Genomic DNA, 20,662 nt, shown 5'->3' on the forward strand with positions numbered 1-20,662 from the left:
TGGGAAATGCTAGAGAAGGTCCTCAACATAGTTATGCCTAAGAAATGAGATGTGTTTTGTCTCACTCTGGGAAGCACACCTGTGTTCTCTTTCCAGGTGCAATGGGAGCCATCCCTCCCACAACAATGATGCCCAGGCCTTTTGCTTTGTTATGTCTCTTGTGGGAGCAAATTGCTACTCTCCTAAAAGAGAGTGTGACCCCTTTGTCTCCTCTGCCAGGCAGCCATGTGGGCTCTCTCTCTTCTCCTGTAAAGTAGTTGTGAACTTGGTTGATCCAATTCACATGTGAATTAATACCTAGGGCATCAAGTTTGGGCCACCATCTCAAAGGAAGCCTTGCTTTCTCTTACCCTTTTTGTAGTCTCAATGAGGAGTCTAAGCTAACTGTGAGAAGTGCGAGTGTAAATTTTGGGAAGAGGGACTCACTGGTGGTCTGTCCATGGTAAATCTCCAGGAAGCAGCTTTGCTACTAGGACTTTTAAAATCCTATGCTTCTCAACTTTACAATTATGGAACTCAAAGGATTAAGCACAGTTGTAAACCAGTGGTTCTCAAGTAGGGACAATTTTGCCCCTCAGAGCACGTTGAGACATTTTTGATTGTCAGTGCTAGGGGGCTGGGTGGGAGGTGGGTGGAGGGTAGGTAGAGGCCAGGGATGCTGCTAAATATCCTAAAATGCACAAGACAGTCCCCACGACCAAAAATTATTTTGCCCAAAATGTCAAGAGTGCCAAGGTTAAGAAACCCCAGCATAGACCAAAGTATTATCACTATTAACAGAAACTCTGGGTTCTAAATCTACAAGATAGAAATGAAGGTTTGTATGAGAGCCATCTGCCTGAACTCTATTTAGAGAAAGAACCATGACCTACTTTTCAGCACTTCCCTAAAGCAAGATCAGTCAAAACATCTCAAATATCCCCAATGTGGGAGAAAACAACCACACAAACATCCAAATCTATCGCTAGGGATTAGAAGTCTTATTTACATGACAATGAGACACTTGAAGTAAAACAAAATCTGGGCTAAAATTGCCTCACTAAGAGTGTCCATGGAGAAAGAGTGATAAACCGTTGATAAACGGGATGAAAAGAATACTCCACGCCCTTTACATGCCTGCATCATGACAGTATTCAGCAATGCTTTCAATCTGAGGCAGTGCGTTCTTGGATAGGAGACCTAGGGATGGCCTCCCTTTGGCAGTTTATGCTAAATTAGTTTTGTAGACCCTTTGGGTACCAATTCCTCCAGTCCTTCTCCATTACAGACAGTGCCTCTGGGACCAGTAGTGAGGAAGAGTGTCTTAAATTACTAGCTCATAAATTTAATCTTAGAGACAATCTTCCCTTCCTATACCAGGTACCTAAAACAAATAGCTTTTAGTGTTTTTAAAAATGCTTACATTTTAATGTGTTATCTGGGGTTTAAAGTTCCCCTAGGTCAGAGGATGGGCTTTATGAGCTCTGAAACTGTCACGCAAAATTGTGTGTGCATTCAATTACCCGATGAGAGAACCCATTGATTTCATCACATTCCCTAAGGAGCCTTTATTCCAAATATTAAGAACCATTGCTATGGATTCATTCACTCATCAAATATTTATTGTCTATATGTGCCAGCACTGGGTTATGAACTAGAAATGAAGAAAACTAGATAGTGGTGAATCGCTGAAACTTAAAGAAAACAAGAAATAATCTAAATAAGATTAGATTAAAGAAGGTAATTGAATTACATTAAAGAAGGTAATTGAAAAATTTTAAAGAGCCTATAAATACTTTTTGTTTGATATTGATAGACAATTTTATGGGTACATACGCAGTATTGGTAATAATACTATGGCAATTGAAACAAAACAGAGGAAAGGTATGTGGTGGATATTTAGATGAAGTGGATTTTTATCTCTAATAAAAATCTCTAAGCTACTGACTCTGAAAATAGAAACTAATTTGTCCCCCCCCACAAAAAAAAGTGTTTTTTAAATTTAATTATTGTTAGTTGGGTTGATCATCTGTGTTTCCTACAGCTCATAATTTAAGTGTTTTAGGAATGATATTGAAATGAAAGCTTGCTTCTCCAAAGGTAGAGATACACTCTTCTGTCTGCTACACCATGAGGGTTTCGGTTTCAGTTTCCTTTACTATAAACTCTTACTTTTTCTCTTCTTGCCATAGTTGTACAATCTGCTTCCTAACTGAGTCCTGACTCTGAGATGTGGCATGAAGGGAATGGAGGTTGACAGGGGTCACTTTCAGCCATTAATGGTACTGTCATGGAAACCTGGGCTCCATGCCACAGGATAATTCTGTACTGGACCTCTTGTTCATTGGACTCGTGGTTCCAAGCTAAAGGGCAAGACTTCCACTCTCTTTTGGGACTCATAGTTCATATTTTTTTCACACGCATATCACCTTACTCATGTTCCCCCATGAATAAAAACTCTCCATCTAAATTTTGGACACTCTAAGATAAGCTATATTTCTTTTTTCTTTAAATAAGGATAAATCATAAGATCCCAGTGTTCCCATGTCTAAAGGAATTGAGTTCATGATGCTTGCCTTGGGGATGCTTAGAACATACATTTTATAGCATTTACAAACATCTCAGTGTTTATGTAATAAATCCAAGTGACTCATTTTATAGATGAGAAAACCATGTTTCCAAGAAGTCAAGCTTGAAAACAGCGGAACTCAAACTAGAATCTCTGTCTTGACTTTTTTCCTAGAGCCCTCTTCGCAAAACTAAATTTCTAGAAGACACAAAACATCAAGATCTACTTTACTTCAGTTCTTTCTAAGAGTAGTTTGGTGGTCCCTAACAGTGTCTGGCTCACAGTAAGTGTTAGTTTCCATCTAGTATGGATATTTAGACCCAGCCTGCCTCAGAACAACCACTTAACCTCTCAGAAGAAAGAAAGTAAATATGATCATAGGCCAGTTTCTTGGCTGATGGGTAACTAGAAGGTGGATCTCTGAGAGACAAATGCTTCTTAGATGTAGACATAGGAGAAAAAGGAAAGTGAGTGTAACAGCTCATTTCACCTAAGAGGCTCCATTTCCTCCAAAGTGGAAGATTCTACTACTCTCTTAAATAAGAACTCTAGTATCTCTTCTTATAATCCCATCATGGGGCTCCACCCTCATGACCTCATCTAAACCTAATTACCTCAATAATTTCCTCAATGCCAGGGAAGCTATGTGCTTCTCAGACACTCCCACAGTAGCAAAAAGGTCATGTCATAAAAATCCATTTGGGTTCTAAGGGTAAAACTACAGGTTATTCCCTGATAGCTGTTCTCCCTTTTTTCCATAGAAATAGAGTTTTTAACCTGGGCACTGGCTACTCAGGGAAAAAAGATGCTATTCTCCATCTCTCTTTGCATGAAGATTCAGTCTATAACAGAGATAAACCTCACAAGCAAGACCTCCATGCCAGCCTGGACTTTTACATGAGAGAGAAATGAATTCCTAACTCGTTGAGCCACACATGGGGACTCTTTCACATGTAGACAAACTTGTAATTTAACAGAGTAATTTAGGTTTGTTCTTAATGACATCCCACTAATGTTTTTTTCTATCATTTTAATGGTACACAGGATAAATATCCATTCAGTGAAAGCATATAGAGATTGTTACCATAAACAGGCATCTAGGCAACAGGTGGAAGAGTTTACATATGACTCTCTCCACATGTGACTGAATACATTCTCACCAGAAAGCAGCTGTGGGTGAACTGTGAATGGTTCATTGAGTAACTTCAAAAAGTCACAGATTGCACAGTGCCCTGGGGGAGGGCACTGTGCACCGTTCTGCCCAATGGACCATAGCAGAACACTCATTTGATCCAGAAGCCTTTTGTTTTTGTCATTGGAAGGGGAGGAAGGTGGAAGAGTGTGACATGGAGTGAGTAAAATGGGGCTATATTTGTTTGCTAGTGCTGCCATAACAAATACCACAAAATGGGTTGCTTAAACCACAGACATTAACTGTCTCATAGATCTGGAGGCCAGAAATAAGAAATCACAGTGTCGACAGGGCCAATCTCCCTCTGAAGGTGCTAGGAAGGACCTATTCCAGCCTCTCTCAGAGCTCCTGGTGGTTCCTCAGCTTGTGGCAATGTAACTTCAACCTTCACATGGTGTTTTCCCTGCGTGAAGAGTGTGCTCACATTCTGCATGTCTGTCCAAATTTCATGTTCTGTAAGGACACCAGTTGTGTTGGATTAAGGCCCACCCTAATGATCTCATCTTAACTAATTACATCTGCAATGACCTTATTTCCAAAAAGGTCACATCTGAAATACTGGGGGTTAGGAATTCAACATATAAATTTTAAGGGGAACACAATTCAGCCTATAACAAGGGATAACAGCTGACAGAATATTTCTGCCAAATGATTCCATCTAACCACTAGCAGGAAAGGGAAACCAAAATATATCAGAGAACTTTACAGGAAGCCAGGTGTGTTAAAGTATCCTGAGAGGGAGCATGGAGACATTTCTTTATGGTCTGCACAGTGAAACTTTGATCTCACTGAATGCTCTCCCCATTTTAGCATGGCCCACAATGGCCAGGCTTGCAGAGTATAAGTGGAGATACAGGTCCCCGAAGCCAGGTGTTTAAGCTCCTTGTCTGGTCCTTGGCCCTTGCATCCCAGTTGCCCTTCTATCCTGCCTTGGGAACCATGGATAACAACAATTACCTATTCTGTCTGGAGGCCAACAGCAAGAGGCTGGTGAAATATTTTAGAAAATTCAAGTTATCCTTTCTCAATGATAACTATATTACATGCTCATTATAGCTAAGTTGGAAATAACACAAGTTGAAAGCACATAGGGATATCACCCCTAATTCCAAGACCCAGACAACCTCTATTAAATATAACTCACATTTCATCCATTCTGGTCTCCTTTTCTATGCATATTTTACAGTCTGGGCCATAATCTTTATTTAACTATATGCTTTATCACATAATGTAATGTATTTCCTATATTATCACAAATTATGCTATTCTTTTAATAACTGGATAATATTGAGGATGACAAAATAATGATAATACAAAGAAGTTAATATTTTCTGCATTCCAGACATTGTTGCAAGCAATTCATACATATTTTTTCATTTAATCCTAACAGCCCAATAAGGTAAGAATTATTTTCATTAGATAAATTAATAAGAAAATTGAGGCTCAGAATTTTAGTAAGTTGTCTAACGTCACACAATTATTAAACAGCCAAACAGGGAATAATAGGCAAATTTGTTCGACTCTATTTTCCATGCTTTTGCTTAATTTCTCTTGGACATGGAGTTTGCTTCCAAATTTTTACTATTATAAATAATGCAGGGTACAACTTTAGCGGACCATTTTTCCCCTGGATAAATTCACAGAATTGAAATTACAAGAATTAAAATTTAAACATTTTTTATGTAACATTAATGTAACGAAAACATTTTTGTTACATTATTGCCAATTTATTGGCCAAAAAGATGGTGCCAAACTTGCATTCCCTTTGGCTCTGTAGGATAGTTCTTGTTTCCCTATACATAGCATTGGACAGTTAGACTCTCCAAACATTGCTACTATTTATGATAGCTTAAAATAGATTGTTTTTGCTTTATATTTGCATTTATTTGATTATTAGTAAGTTTACACATTTTTCATATGTTTTAAGCCATTTGCATTTTCTACTAATAACTTGGGCCCACTTATCTGTTAAGGTTTTAGTGTAAAATTGAACCATATGTAATTAACATTTTTTTAGGTCAAAAAGTTGTTGACTATCAGCTCAAACAAATGTTTTTTTCCAAGTGCTTTAAGAATATTGATCTTTAGATATATTGGCTATAAATATTTTTGTTGATGTTTTAATATAGATGTTTCCATTTTCAAAATGAGCATCCAATAAGCTGGAATGTATTTCAATAACAAAGATAGCATGCTAATGATGTCTATGAACCGATTTTTTTTAAATAGCATGATTCCTTGTTTTATTTGCCCCTTCTGCACTTCCTACTCTTAGCCTAACCCCCTCAGGTTTGAGTCCAGAAAGATGTATCTTTATGAGATAGATCAAGCCTTGGCATCAACTTTGGAGCTAGAATAGAAAATGTCATTGAAAGAATTATAGGTGCCAGTAAAACAAGTAAAAATAATTCATCTTCATTAGACTAAAACAATTAAAACTGTAGCCTGAAAGCATTTGGAGGCATAGCTTTTACTCCAGCAGCTCAGAGGCTCTTTTAAAAAAAGAGTGATCATGGCTTAGATTAGGGATATACTTTGTGTGCGTGACAACCCAGAATTGGCTGTGTCTCATTCTTAGCCAAGACAAAGACAAAGCGAGACCATCTGGCTCAGCAACAGTTTAATGTTTTCTCTTTCCTGTAGGTAGACAGAGAACCATTTGAAAGTAAATGCTCATGGCTACATATTGCACACACATTTTTAAACATCTAAAAAGAAAAGAGAACTGCTACAATTATGAACCTCAAGTCACTTGTCAAGTCTAAGCTAGTGGCAAGAGGAATAGAAATACTGCTTCGATAGCCATGAGTATTTCAGAGATCACTCATAACTATTTGCTTTTAAACATCTGATATTCAAGACCTGCATTTGTAGAATCTGTTTCCATTTGCTTGTGTTCACATGGGGAGAGGGGTGGGGGATTGTACCTTAATCAGCTTCCTTGAGCTGGTTAAAATGATTCACACTAACTCTCCTTTGACCTTAAGTACTTTTTCATGTCAAATACCAATTATCTTCCATAAAGCTGGGATGCAAACCTTGGTTCCTCCTGTGTCCAAGCCTTTGATCAACCCAATGGGTCTTGCTGCGTTCCTTAAGTGTAAATGAGACTGCATTTTATACTTACAGTATGGCTCCCAGGAGGGGAACTGAGACGTTGCAGATGAGGTGTTTGCAAATTAGTAAGCTTTTCTTCACGGGTGAAGATGACATCCCTGACCTACCTTCTGAGGGAATTTGCTCACAGTTGATTTTCCCAGGGAGAACACCACTTGTGTCACCTGGCTTCCATTTGTTGGATGCTGGCCAGGCTGGGAGCATGGCTAATGAAGACAACAAAGTTTTCTCCTGTGCAAACTAACCCATTCACAAATTTCATGAATCAAATCTGTAACCTCAGTCTTTCTGGCACTAGCCACAGAGCAACACAGCTAATGGGACAAACTGTTTCCAAGTCATGTAGGAACAAATCCTTCAGCATACAGGGGTCTGCTATCCAAAGCAGGCTCCTCAGCCCAGTGCATGGGCTAGAATCTGTACAGAGTTCAACCAGCTGTCCCTGCTCACTGGATATTAGGCCTTGCTTGAGCTGAACTCAGATTCGTAAAGATGCCTTATGCACACATTCCAGATGTTTTTATAACCCAGTGCCCTGGAAACAGCTACCTAAAAACATGTGCACTTTCTAAGGGCCTGAATAAATTGTGACCAAGTGGTCTAGAATTGTTGTCCTGTTATTGGGCAGTTTAAGGCCTAACCCTATTTCTCCATTTCCTCTCTGCATTGTTGGGCTTCACCTCACTAATGGGACAAGACCCTGACAGCTGTGCTTGTAGTTAGGGTTCATTGTAAAAATGCTTTAAATATAATAATTATATGTACACAAGAACATTAAAATTTTTTTAAAGATCAAGAAAAACAGAAAGAGAAAGAAGCTAGTAAGAGCTTGAAATAATATTTCATTATCCAAGAGGTATTGTTTCTAGAACCTTCTGCAAATTCAAGTCTCATATAAAATGGCATAGTATTTGCATGTAACCTATATTTGCATATAGGCTACAGCAGGGTATGCCTACACATTACTTCATTTGTGTGCCAAATTCAAGTTTTGCTTTTTGGAAATTTCTGTTTTTTGTTTTTTGTTTTTTCTCCCCCAAATATTTTCTATCGTGGTTGATTGAATCCACTGATGTGAAACCCATAGATATGGAGGACCTACTGTTTGTAGGACAATGTAATTATACTTTCAAAATGAAAACGTTGTCTTTGTTTTCCAATCAAAATTAACCTATGTATTTCTCCCAACCCCTGGTCTAAAGCTCTCCCCTGGAAGAATGTCAATAATGACAAGAGGCTAATTAATGCAGCTGTGATGTAAATCTTTTCTTAAATTAACTGCATGGATACATTTGTTCTCCCTGGGGCCCTGTAACAAATAATGCAAAGTGTGTGATATCCCTCTTAAACTCTCTCAGTGTCTCCCTAAATGGCTCCCTGGCTTCTACTCCCTCTCTGTCCAAACCCTTCTTAAAAGCTGCCATTACGTGGATCCTCTTGGGGCCTACTGGGCAATAAGCCATTTCCTTTCACATTTTTCCCAGTGTATTTCATATTGTGGAAATGTGAAATACACTGGGAAAAAAGGACTCTCCTCATCTTTTGAGACTCTTCCCAGTCTGACACAACTCTATGTTCCAAATCACTCTCTTCTGCACCAGTCTGCCCCTATGCTCCCTGACTCTCTATATTTCCCAGGTTAGACTTCCTGTCATAAGCTTTGCAATAATGTAAATCTCTTCAGCCTCCATTACAATCCCAATTATCATTCAATATCTTGTTCACTTCTACAAACTCTGTGAAGGCCAAGGCTGAGCTGTCTTTCTCACTGGGTGTCCTCAGTACCTGTTGAATATTTGCCAATAGAAGGTATGACTGTTGCAACAGCCAGGCTGGCCTTGCTTTTTAACATCCCATAGCATTCACTTTTGTTCCCTGTTGTTTTTTCTGCTTGGGATGCTTTCTTCTTCCCATGCCATCCATATATTACTTACTTTCCCTAGTGGCTCTTTATCCTGTAGAAGGCCATCCTAACTCCTAACCCACCTGACCCACTGTGAGTTCTCCTGCTTCCAAATTCCTAGGGTGCTCCCTACACCAAGGATATGGGCCTTAATCACATATTACCTTTCAGCAAGACTTGAATTTTCTCCGTGCCTATGCCTGGGCTTCCTTATCAAATTTGTAACCACCTCTCCCAGTTCCTCAGAGTCCTAAGCAGAGCTGAGCACAGATATACTGCTTGATAAATGTCTGAGACTGGGCACCTTTCCTGCTTCTCTCCAAGTATTCATATTCTGTTTATCATTCAAGTCCAGCTTGAGCCTGGCTTCCTACAAGATGGCTTCATAGGTTATGCCCCACATTGATTTCATGGTTGGCTCATGGTTTGGATCCACACTTTATGGATCTTGCACACTTGTGGGATGACACCTTTGAACACAATACTCCCAGTGCATGTGTATATTCCACTACTTGTAAACATTTTATGTGTCCTGGCTCTCTGGATCATTGTACCTAAGGAGAACATGCCTTCCATGCTAGAAGCCATGGCTTTGAACACGCCCATCTTGTGTTGCCATTTTTTCATGCAGCTGGACACAAAAGAATGCAAAGCCCAAATGTATGATGGGTACATGCTGCCTTCTCATGAAAACCTCCCATGTAAGTCACAATTTCTGGTCCTGGAGTTTGATGCACATATTTCTCAGTGTGGGAGGCTGACAGCAAAGCTCTTTGATACCAAACAACCTACCACTAGGATCCACACTTATTTCAAAGAAAGCTCACTGTGTCTGGCACAGAGTAGGAACTTGACACATATGGAAGGTGGTAAAAACAACCATGATCTTTGATGGAAAGTGTTCTTCCCCAGTGTCTTCAAACACTGGCTTATGAGCCTTACAAAACAGTTTTGAAAATCGATGTACTCATCTGTGCATTTTTAAGTTGACATACAAAAATTTTCATCATCATAAATTTAAATAAGTTTATTTCTCATTAATAGGAGATAGAAGATGTTAAATATTTTATATGGTGAAATAAGATGAAGATTGACTATAATTTGAAAAATATTTTATAATAGTATTGTATGAAATAAAATTTCATTATGTTATTGAACAAAGCATGCCACTTCTGAAAGATATCAGGTGAAATTTTTGGTTTTGTGTTTGATTTGTTGTATTTTAGAAAATCTGATAGTTTTTCAAATTTTGCATTTTAAAGGATCAACATCACAAACCTATTCTACTTTGGATATTCTAAATTATGAGCACCCTCAAGTCAATATGCCTTTCTTCTTGCAGAAATATGTGTAAGACAGGGAAAAACAAAACCTTATGAGCTTAAGGGCTCTGGTTTATCATTAATTTTAATTTATCCTATTATTTCATACCACCTCACCCTTTTAAAACAAAATTTCTCAAAGTAGGATCTACTACTGTGTCAGCAATATCTGGGATTTTTGTGGGGGAAAAATGAGGAGATTTTAAACACAAACTAGGAGATGCTTATTTGGTAGATCTAGATTTAGAATCTATAATATTTAAAAACCTGGGACAATACATAGGAACATGCATTTTTATAAGCTGCCCAGATACTGTTATGTGTTCTAAAGTGTGGGATTCAGACTTCTGGTCAAGATGTCAGCGTAGGTAGATGTGCTCATGTCCTCTCAGGACAATAAAATCTATCACTAAATTATAGAATAATCACCCTTGAAAACCACCTGAAGACTAGCTGGACAGAATTCCTATAACTAATGATGTAAAGAAGAAGCCACGTTGAGATTAGTAGGAAGGGCAGAGACATGAAACACATCCACATGTGGCAGTTAACAGTCAGGAGAGATATCTCGGATGTAGAGTTCCCCCATGAGGAGTGAAGGGTCCCAGCCTCACATCAGGCTCCCCACTCAAGACCACCAGTGCTGAGGAGTCCTCAAAATATCTGGCTGTGAAAATCAATGGGGATTCTGTCTGAGTGAGATGTAGAGCTGCTGGGGTCTCAGAATTCCTCTTAAAAGGACCTGTGCATGGACTTACTTACCGATGAACTGAGACCCTCTGACCTCCAGTGCTGGGCAGTAGCTTGAAAAGCACCAGAGGAATATGGGGAGGGACCGAATTGTCTGGAAGGACAGCCCTCTTGGGACTAAAGTACAGGTAAGCACCACTGTGCCTTTGCTGAGTCCTCCACCCACCCAGCAGGTGCAGGGGAGTACCAAATTTGAGCCTCCATCAAACTCACCCCATCCTGGTGATTGTCTGAGAATCTGTCCCACCCAATTCATGTATGAGCTAAAATCCCTTACAGCAATTGTTACTTAAGAGGGGCTAGCCTCGGCCTGCTTGATGGATCTCCCTAAAATATTTGAAAGATCCACAAATCCCAAACAAGCTGTGGCTGACCTCTGAGTGTTCTGTACCTCTTGCAAAGCAGCCCCCAGCCTGGCACTAATATCACCCAGCCTTGGTTCGAAGCATAGCTTCTCACAGGTGACTTCAAGCCCAGCATAGGCAATTACCAACTACAGAATGCGTTGTAGCTCCTACTAGGTGGCCCAGGGCAGGGCACAGGCAGTGGCTGAACTTGGCCTGCACCAGACACCCTATTGGAGAGGCCATATAACCAAAACACCTGGTGATCAGCTTCAGACCACCATGGAGCACCATCCAATTAGCTCTGCAAGTGACATGCCCAAAGGGTGGAATCAGCAGGCACTGGTACCCTGCTACACTGAATCTGACTCTGTGGGGTCAGCCTTCACACAACAACTTGTCTACTATAGTCAGAGTCAGTCTTCACAGCCAGTCAGCCTGAGGGTCAGTCCACTCACTGATGTATCAACAGCAATCAAGGCTCAACAACAGGAGGGCACACACAACTCACACAAGGGACACACCCAGAGTACCTGGCTAAGGCAATCAGGTAGACTGTGCCACTGGACCCCACAAAACACCTTCCATGCAAGGCCACCCTGCCAAGACTGAGAGATATAGCAGATCTACCTAATATATAGAAACAAACATAGAGAGGCAGCCAAAATGAGGAGACAAAGAAACATGTCCCAAATGAAAGAACAGGGGAAAACTCCAAAGGGAAAAAAAAAAAGAAAAGAAAAAACCTAAATAATATGGAGGCAAGCAATCTACTAGATAGAGTTCAAAATGCTAGTTATAAGAATGCTCAGGGAAGTTAGTGAAAAGTTCTAAAGCAATAGGAAGCATAAAACATGACATAGGAACCATAAAAAAGGACCAGGCAGAAATGAAGAATACGGTAACTGAATTAAAGAATACATAAGAAGAAATCAACGGCAGATTAGATAAAGCAGAGGATCTACTCAGCAATTTGGAAACAAGGTAGCAGAAAATGCCCAATTGAAACAAAAAAACAAATAAGAGGATAATTTAAGGGACCTCTGGGAAAACATCAAGTATACCAACATTTGCTTTATAGGGGTAAGAGAAAGAGAAGGGCGCAAAAGAATTGAAAACTTATTTGAAAAAAATAATGATTGAAAATGTTCCTATCCTGATGAAGAAAGAGTCATAAAAGTCCAGGAAGTGCAGAAAGACCCAAACAAGATGAACCCAAAGAGACCCACACCAAAACACATCACAATTAAAGACAAAAAGCAAATCTGAAAAGCAGCAAGAGAAAAGAAAGCAGCTAGTTATCTACAAGTGGGCTCCCCATAAGACTGATTTCTCAGCAGAAGCTTTGCAGGCCAGAAGGAATTGGCCCAAAATATTCAAAGTGATACAAAGCAAGGACTTACAACCAAGATAACTCTACTCAGCAAGACGATCATTTACAATTGAAGGAGAGATAAAGAGTTTCCTAGACAAGAAAAACTAATGAGTACATTATCACCTAATGACTATTACAAGAAATGTTAAAAGAACTTCTTTAAGAAGAAGAAAATATATATATATAAATAATAAAATAGCAATATCTACATACCTACTAACAATTACTTTAAATGTAAATACATTAAATGTTCCAATCAAAAGACATATGGTACCTGAATGGTTAAGAAAACAAGACCTTGCTGCCTACAAGAGAGCCACTTCAGATCAAAAGACACACAGACTGAAAGTAAAGAAAAGGAAAATGATATTTTATGCAAAGGGAAACAAACAGACAAACAAAAAACCTGTGATTGCAATACTTATATCAGTCAAAGTAGACTTTTTAAAAAAAGGGTACAACAAAAGACAAAGAAGGAAATTACATAATGATACAGGGTTAAATCCAATAAAAGGATATAACTTTTGTAAATATTTACACATCAGACGTAGAAACATCAAAGTATATAAAGCAAATATTGAAGGACATATGGAGAAAGATCCACACTAATACAATCATGGTAGAGGATTTTAACATCCCCATTGACATCAAAGTATAGATCATCCAGACAGAAAATCAACACAGAAACAGTGGCCTTAAGTGATCCGTTGCACCAGATTGATTTAATTGATATTGATATTTTTAGAGCATTTCACCCCAAAGCAGCAGAATATACATTCTTTCCAAGTGCACATGAAACATTTTCCAGGATAGACTACATGTTAGGTTACAAACATACCAAGCATCTTCTCCATTCACAATGGTATCAAACTAGAAATCAATTACAAGAAAAAAAATGGAAAAATATACAAACACATGGACTAAATAACATGCTACTAAACAATGACTAGGTTAACAGTGAGATCAAGAAAAAAATCAAAAGATACCTTGAGAAAAATAATAATGAAAACATAACGATCCCCAAATCTATGGGACACATCCAAAACAGTTCTGTGAGGGAAATTAATAGCAATACAGGCCTATCTCAAAAAAAAAAAAAAAAAAAAAAGAAAAAGAAAAACTCGAACGAATAATCTAACTTTATACCTAAAGGAACTAGAAAAAGAAGGAAAAACAAAGCCCAAATTTCAATGAAACCAATAGCTGGTTCTTTGAAAAGGTAAACAAAATTGATAAACCTTTAATCAGATTCACCAAGAAAAGGAGAACCCAAATAAAATCAGAAATGAAAGAGAACTGACAAGTGACACCACAGAAATACAAAGAATTATAAGAAAATACTATGAACAATTATATGCTGCCAAATAGACAATTTGGAAGAAATGAATAAATATTTTTAGAAATATACAATCTTTCGAAACTGAATCAAGAAGAGCAGAAACTGACCAGACCAATTACCACCAATGAAATCAAATCGGTAGTCAAAAAAATCCCAACAAACAAGTCTTGGATCAGATGGCTTCACAGGTGAATTTTACCAAATATTCAGAAAAGAATTACCATTCATTCTTCTCAAACTATTCCAAAAACATTCAAAGGAGGGAAGTTTCCTAAGCTCATTTTATGAGGTAAGCATTGTCCGGATTTCAAAACCAGAAAAAGACATTACAAAAAAAAAAAAAATTATAGGCCAATATTCTTGATGAACATATATGCAAAAATCCTCAACAAAATATTAGCAAACCGAATTCCACAATATATTAAAAAGATGATACACCATAATCAAGTGAGATGTATTTACACCATATAAACAAAATGAAAAAAAAAAAGATCATTTCAATAGATGCAGAAAGAACATTTGACAAAATCTAGCATCCATTTATGCTAAAAGCTCTCAAGCAAAGTGGGAATAGAGGAAACATATTGAAACATAATAAAGGTCATATATGACAAATCCACAGCTAACATCATATTTAATGGTGAAAAGCTAACATTTTTTCCCTTAAGGTCAGGAACAAGACAAGGATATCCACTTTCAACACTTCTATTCAACATATTATTGGAAATCCCAGCCTCAGCAATAAGACAAGAAAAAAAAGACATCCAGATTGTAAAGGAAGAAGTAAAACTCATTATTTGCAGGTGACATGATACTATATATAGAAAACCCTAAAGATTCCACCAAAAATTGTTAGAACTGATAAATGAATTTAGTAAAGTAGCAGGATACAAAATTAACATTCAGAAATTGGTTGCATCAGAAATTGGTTGCAATTAAGAACTATCAGAAAGAAAAATTAAGAAAACAATTTCATTTACAATTGCATCAAAAAAAAAATCTGAGAATAAATTCAACCAAGGAGGTAAAAGATCTGTACTTAGAAAATTATAAGACATTGAAGAAGATACAAATAAATGGAAATATATACTGTGCTCATAGATAGAAAGAATTAATATCTTTAAATTCTCCATACTACACAAAGAAATCTACAGATTTAAAGCAATCCCTATCAAAATATCAATGACATTTTTCACAAAACTAGAACAAATAATCCTAAAATATATATGGACCTCAAGAGACCATGAGCAGTCAAAGCAATCTTGAAAACAAAGTTGAAGATATTGCATGATATCAAACTTTACTTCAAGGCTATAGTATTCAATACAGCATGGTATCGGCATAAAAACAGACACATAGATCAATGGAACAGAATAGAGAACTCAGAAATAAACCCAAACCTATATTTTCAGTTAATGTATGATAAAGGAGGCAAGAGTATGCAATGAGGTAAAGAAGTTCTGTTCAATAGATGGTGTTGAGAAAACTGAACAGATACATGCAAAAAAATAAATAAAACTAGACCACTTTCTTACATCATACACAAGAATAAAATCCAGGTGGATTAAAAACAAGTGTAAGACTCAAAACCATAAAACTTCTAGAAGAAAACACAGGCAATAAACTCTTTGACATTGCTCTTAGTAATATTTTTTGATGTTGCCTCAGGCAAGAGAAACAAAAGAAAAAATAAACAAATGGGACTACACCAAACTAAAATGCTTTTGCACAATAAAAGAAACCATCAACAAAACGAAACATTACCTGCTGAATGGGAGAAAATATTTGCCAATGATAAATCCAATAGAGGATTAATATACAAAATTTATAAGGAACTCATACAACTGAATATCCCCAAAACCAAAAAATTAAATTAAAAAAATGAGCAGAGGATCTGAATAGACATTTCTCCATAAAGGACATACAGATGGCCAATAGACATATGACAAGTTGTTCAATGTCACTAATTATCAGAGAAATGCCAATTAAAACCGCAATGAGATATCACTTCACACCTGTCAGTATGGTTATCATCAAAAAAATCAACAAACAAGTGTTGGTGAGGATGTGGAAAAAAGGGAATCCTTGTGTACCATTAGTGGGACTGCAAATTGGTGCAGCCACTACGGAAAACAATATGAAGATTTCTCAAAAAATTAAAACTAGAACTACCATATGACCCAGTAATCCCACTTCTGGATATTTATCCGAAGAACATTAGTTTGAAAAGATATATGTATCTCTATGTTCACTGCACTATTATTTTCAATAGCAAAGATATAGAAGCAACCTAAGTGTTCATTGATAGAAGATTATATAAAAAAAAAAGTGGTACATATATACAATGGAATATTACTCAGGCAAAAAAAAAAATTAAATCTTACCGTTCGTGACAACATGAATGGACCTAGAGGGTATTATGTTATGTTAAATAAGTCAGACAGAGAAACACAAATACCATATGATTTAACTTATATGTGAAATCTAAAAAAACCTCAAACAAACAAAATAGAAACAAACTGATAGATACAGAGAACTGCTAGTTGCCAGGTTGTAGGAGGTTTAGGAGGCTGGTTAAAAAGGTTAGAGAACTACAAATTGGCAGTTACGAAATAGTCACAGGGATGTAAAGTACAGCATAGGGAATGTAGCCGATAATATTGTAATAACTATGTATGGTGTCAGATGGGTACTAGACTTACGGGGGCTTTCACTTCATAAGTTATATCATTGTTTAATCCCTATGCTATACACTTGAAACTAATATATTATTGAATGTCAACTGTGATCGAAAAATAAAAAAACAAAAATTAAATTAAAAAAATAAAGTTGGCATCTACCAGTGCTGTGGACTGAATTTGTAACCCCACAAATTCATATGTTGAAATCCTAATCCCCAAGGTGATGGTATTTGGAGGTGGGGCTTTTGGGGGTGGTTAGGTCATGATGGTGTAGCACTCATGATGGGATTAGTGCCTTTATAAGAGAGATCCCAAGAAATAGCTTGCTCTTTCTGACACGTTAGGACACAGTGAGAAGATGGCCATCTATGAGCAGGAAGCGGACTCCTCACCAGACACCAAATATGCTAACACCTGAATCTTAGACTTCCAGTCTTCAGAACTCTGAGAAATAAATTTCTATTGTTTATAAGCCACCCAGTCTGTAGTATTCTGTTGCAGCAGATGAAATAAACTAAGAATGTGGTGTACAGTCAGGGACTCCCTCAGTGTCCCTGGGCTTCCTACTCACCTCTTTTGCAGAACTCCCACATCACATTATAATTTATTTGCATACCTGCTTGTATCCTCTACTAGTCTCTGAACTCTCAAGAAGAGAAATTCTCTTGATCTTTGTTGACTCCGCACCAAGCACAGTGCCTGGTACATATAGTGGCGCTTAATTGTTGTTTGTTCAGTGGTCAGGGTGTCCCTAATAAAGAGTACAACAGAGAGAAGGGGAACATTCTCAGAGCTCCCTGCTCTGGGTATCAGTGAGCAAAATGCTTTCAAAATTGAAGTAAGCCACCTGCTAGGGTTTAGGATTAAGCTAATTGTCTCTGCAAGGTGCAAAAGGTAGACCCAGGCAGAAAGTGGCGGTGAAACATCTTGCAACATGGAGCAACCTCAGTGTCTACAGACTTCTGCCAACTAGTCAGGATTGCCAGAGGCAATGGTGATGTCTGCTATGGTGGCAGTGTGGAGAGGAAGTCTGGACTGCCTCCCAGAGAGCAAATATCACATTGAAAATAAGCATTCACTCAGTGTAGACTGGTCTCCAAGAATTGTCTTTGTGTGTGTGTGTGCGTGTGTGTGTGTGTGTGCGTGCGCGCGCATGTGCATGCAGTTTATTCAGTTCCTTGTGGGTCAGTGACTGTAATGAACTACCTATTACTCATTTCCCCTTTCTTTTTCAGCATCTGAATTTTTGGAAGGCAACAATGTAGCAAGTGGAAAAACTGCATTTCCCAGTCTCCCTGGTGGATAGGGGTGGCTAATGAAAGTTAAGCAGAAGTCATTGTATCTGCCCTCTGTTCTTCCTTCTTCTTGCAGCTTGAAATACAGACTGCGGCTGTAGCAGCTGTCCTGCAACCATGAATAGATGCCATGAACAGGGTGCAAAAATCTAGAAGTAGTCAAGGTCACTGGTGATATAATGGAACCAAAATTTTAGCCACGGATTGCTGACCTTTGGACTACTTTTATGTAGAAGCACACACAATCTTATATTGGTTAAGCCACTGATATATAGGTTTTCTGTATAATCCTAACATATACATTGATGGGATTATTTGCTTTGTGAGCTGATTGCCCAATATAGAGTTCTTGTTTGCAGTTCACATGGCATCTTAAAAGGCAAGACTCACCCTCTGCTCCCAGTTCCATAGAGTCACTGAGCTTCTCTGCCTGTGATTACTTGATCTTTTAAGTTACCTGGAAAACAAGCAGCTGGGCTTGTAACATCACCCAAATGTGTCTTCAAAATCTTCTCTGAACCCACTGTGCTTGAGGAATTCTGGAGGATGGTTTCATGGACTCTTTAATTTGGACCCAGAAGAACCACACACCTATGACTTTTAACTGTATACATTTAAATCTTCCAGTTTGCAGCTGACACAAAGATTTCCTGGGTAGTCAATACCAAGCATATAAAGAAAATCCAGGAAAACTTTCCAATGCTATTGGAGGAAGAACAACCTTGTATTAAATTATATATAGTTTTGAGGAAGAGACTTCAAGGTATAAGGACTTCAAGTCTTCCAATATAAAGGACCTTTTTTAGTCAACGAGTCCAGAGATCATTAGCAAAAAGATCTAGATAAACGCTAAGCATCATTACAGCCCTATTGAAACAAAGGTATGTCCATAGGTCTGATCCAGAATATGTTGTATGAACCTAATCTTGTTGAGGAAAATCCAAAGGGTCCACAGTGATCAAAATGTAGAAAAAGAGGTCTGAGTAAGTGCACTAACATAGATTTTGGGAGTCAAAGAAGACTTGGTTCGAATCCCTCTTTTGTCATCCATTATGAAATGAGGGCACATTATCCATCTAGCAAGGTTGTTGTGAGGATGAAATATGAAGCTATGTGTAAAAGGGCCTGGCCATCGAGAAAATAGAAGAGATATGGGATCTTGGAGTCCAGGGCTGATCGATATGGGCTTTGCCATCCTAGAAACAAAGATCTGAATGTAGCCTCATTTACTTGCTTGCTCTGTGACATTAAACACATCAGCTAACCTTACTAAGCCTCAATTTTCCAATTTGCAAAATGGGGATGATAATGTGTCTTACAGTAAGGTCGTCGTGAGAATTATATGACATCATGCGTATCATACAAGCACTTAGCAAAATGCCTAGAACAGAGCAAGACCCCACTAAATAATGTTACCTGTGGCAGCTTCTTCCTCCTTCCCCTCCCCATTCTCCTCCTGCTCCTCTTCCTCTTTCTGCTCTTTACTCCCCTTCTCTTATTCCTCTTCCTTTCTCCTCTTCTGTTCCCCTCTCTTTCTTCTTCTCTTCCTCCTCCTCATTACAGGAAAGAACAGATTCTTTTCTCCTTTACATCAAAGAATTCTTTGTGAACACCTCCCTTGAACTGGAAAAACTTATGTTTTCTATTACCTTGGTATATGTTTTCCAAATTGTGTTCCACAGAACACTAGTTGTGACAGAATCATTTGCTGCTCACCAAATAAATACCCATGCATGTCTCGTATTTCCCAGTCCCTTTACAATTAAGTGGGGTCATACAACTAATTATGGCCCATGAGCTTACAGCAGAAGTGACTTGTGTATCATTTTAGGCCAGAGTAGCAAAGATTGAATGCTGATTCTCCATGTGCTTTCTCCCTCTGCTGTGGCAAATTCTGGAGTTATACACTGAAATGGTCACAAAGCAGTGGAATCTTCATTAGATTGGGTTTCTCAGTGACTATTTGGAACGGAGCTGCTTGCAAACCCACATTTGACTGTGTTCAGCTGATTTGTGAAAAGAGCATAACCTAGCTTATTCTGGCTAATATATATTATTGCTTCAGCTGTTGATATGTGTTACGTGAAAAAGTGTTTCAAGCTCAAATAATCTTAGAAAGTAGTAGGTTAAAAAATAGGTTTAGTCGGGGCTTCTTAGACCCTTTAATATGTTAATGTCTCTTGCAAAGCTCCGAGTTTTCCCAAAATAATTTTAGAAAAAAGATCATTTTCTTAAAAGCATGTTTTACAAGGTTAGTGTTCCATAAAACACACTTTGGAAAAAGGCTAACCTAAGCCAGTGTAGACTCTATCCTTATTTCTCTATCTCCATATAAATCTAGACAATACATTCATGAAGTTCCCCCACTTAACCCATTTTTACATTCTATGGCTTTCCATCTCTCCTCATTCTTTTTCTTCCCTCTGAATTCCAAATTTCTGAACCTTGCTGGAGAAAGTTAAGAGGTGAAAAATGATTGAACCTCCAACACTGTCATGCTAGACAATGTTGAGCTTTCAGAATCCATATCTTTCAATTCATTCTCAGTCAATTCCTCACAAACCACCTACTACAGCTGTTCTTGTTTTCACTTTTCTCACACCTCAGACTTACCTTTATCTACTTTCCTCAGCAGAACTTGCCTGCTTTATGGAAAAGATCATATCATCTAATGCAAACACTTCATGCATTCTCTCCTCTTCCTATTTTATGTGGATTATTATTATTCTGTTTTATTTTTTAAAAAATTGTTTTCTATTTTAGAAGCCTAGCCTAGCCCAAACCCCAATCAAGCCA

This window comes from Pteropus alecto, unplaced genomic scaffold (assembly GCF_000325575.1).
Source record: "Pteropus alecto unplaced genomic scaffold, ASM32557v1 scaffold121, whole genome shotgun sequence".
Classification (NCBI taxonomy): Eukaryota; Metazoa; Chordata; class Mammalia; order Chiroptera; family Pteropodidae; genus Pteropus; species Pteropus alecto.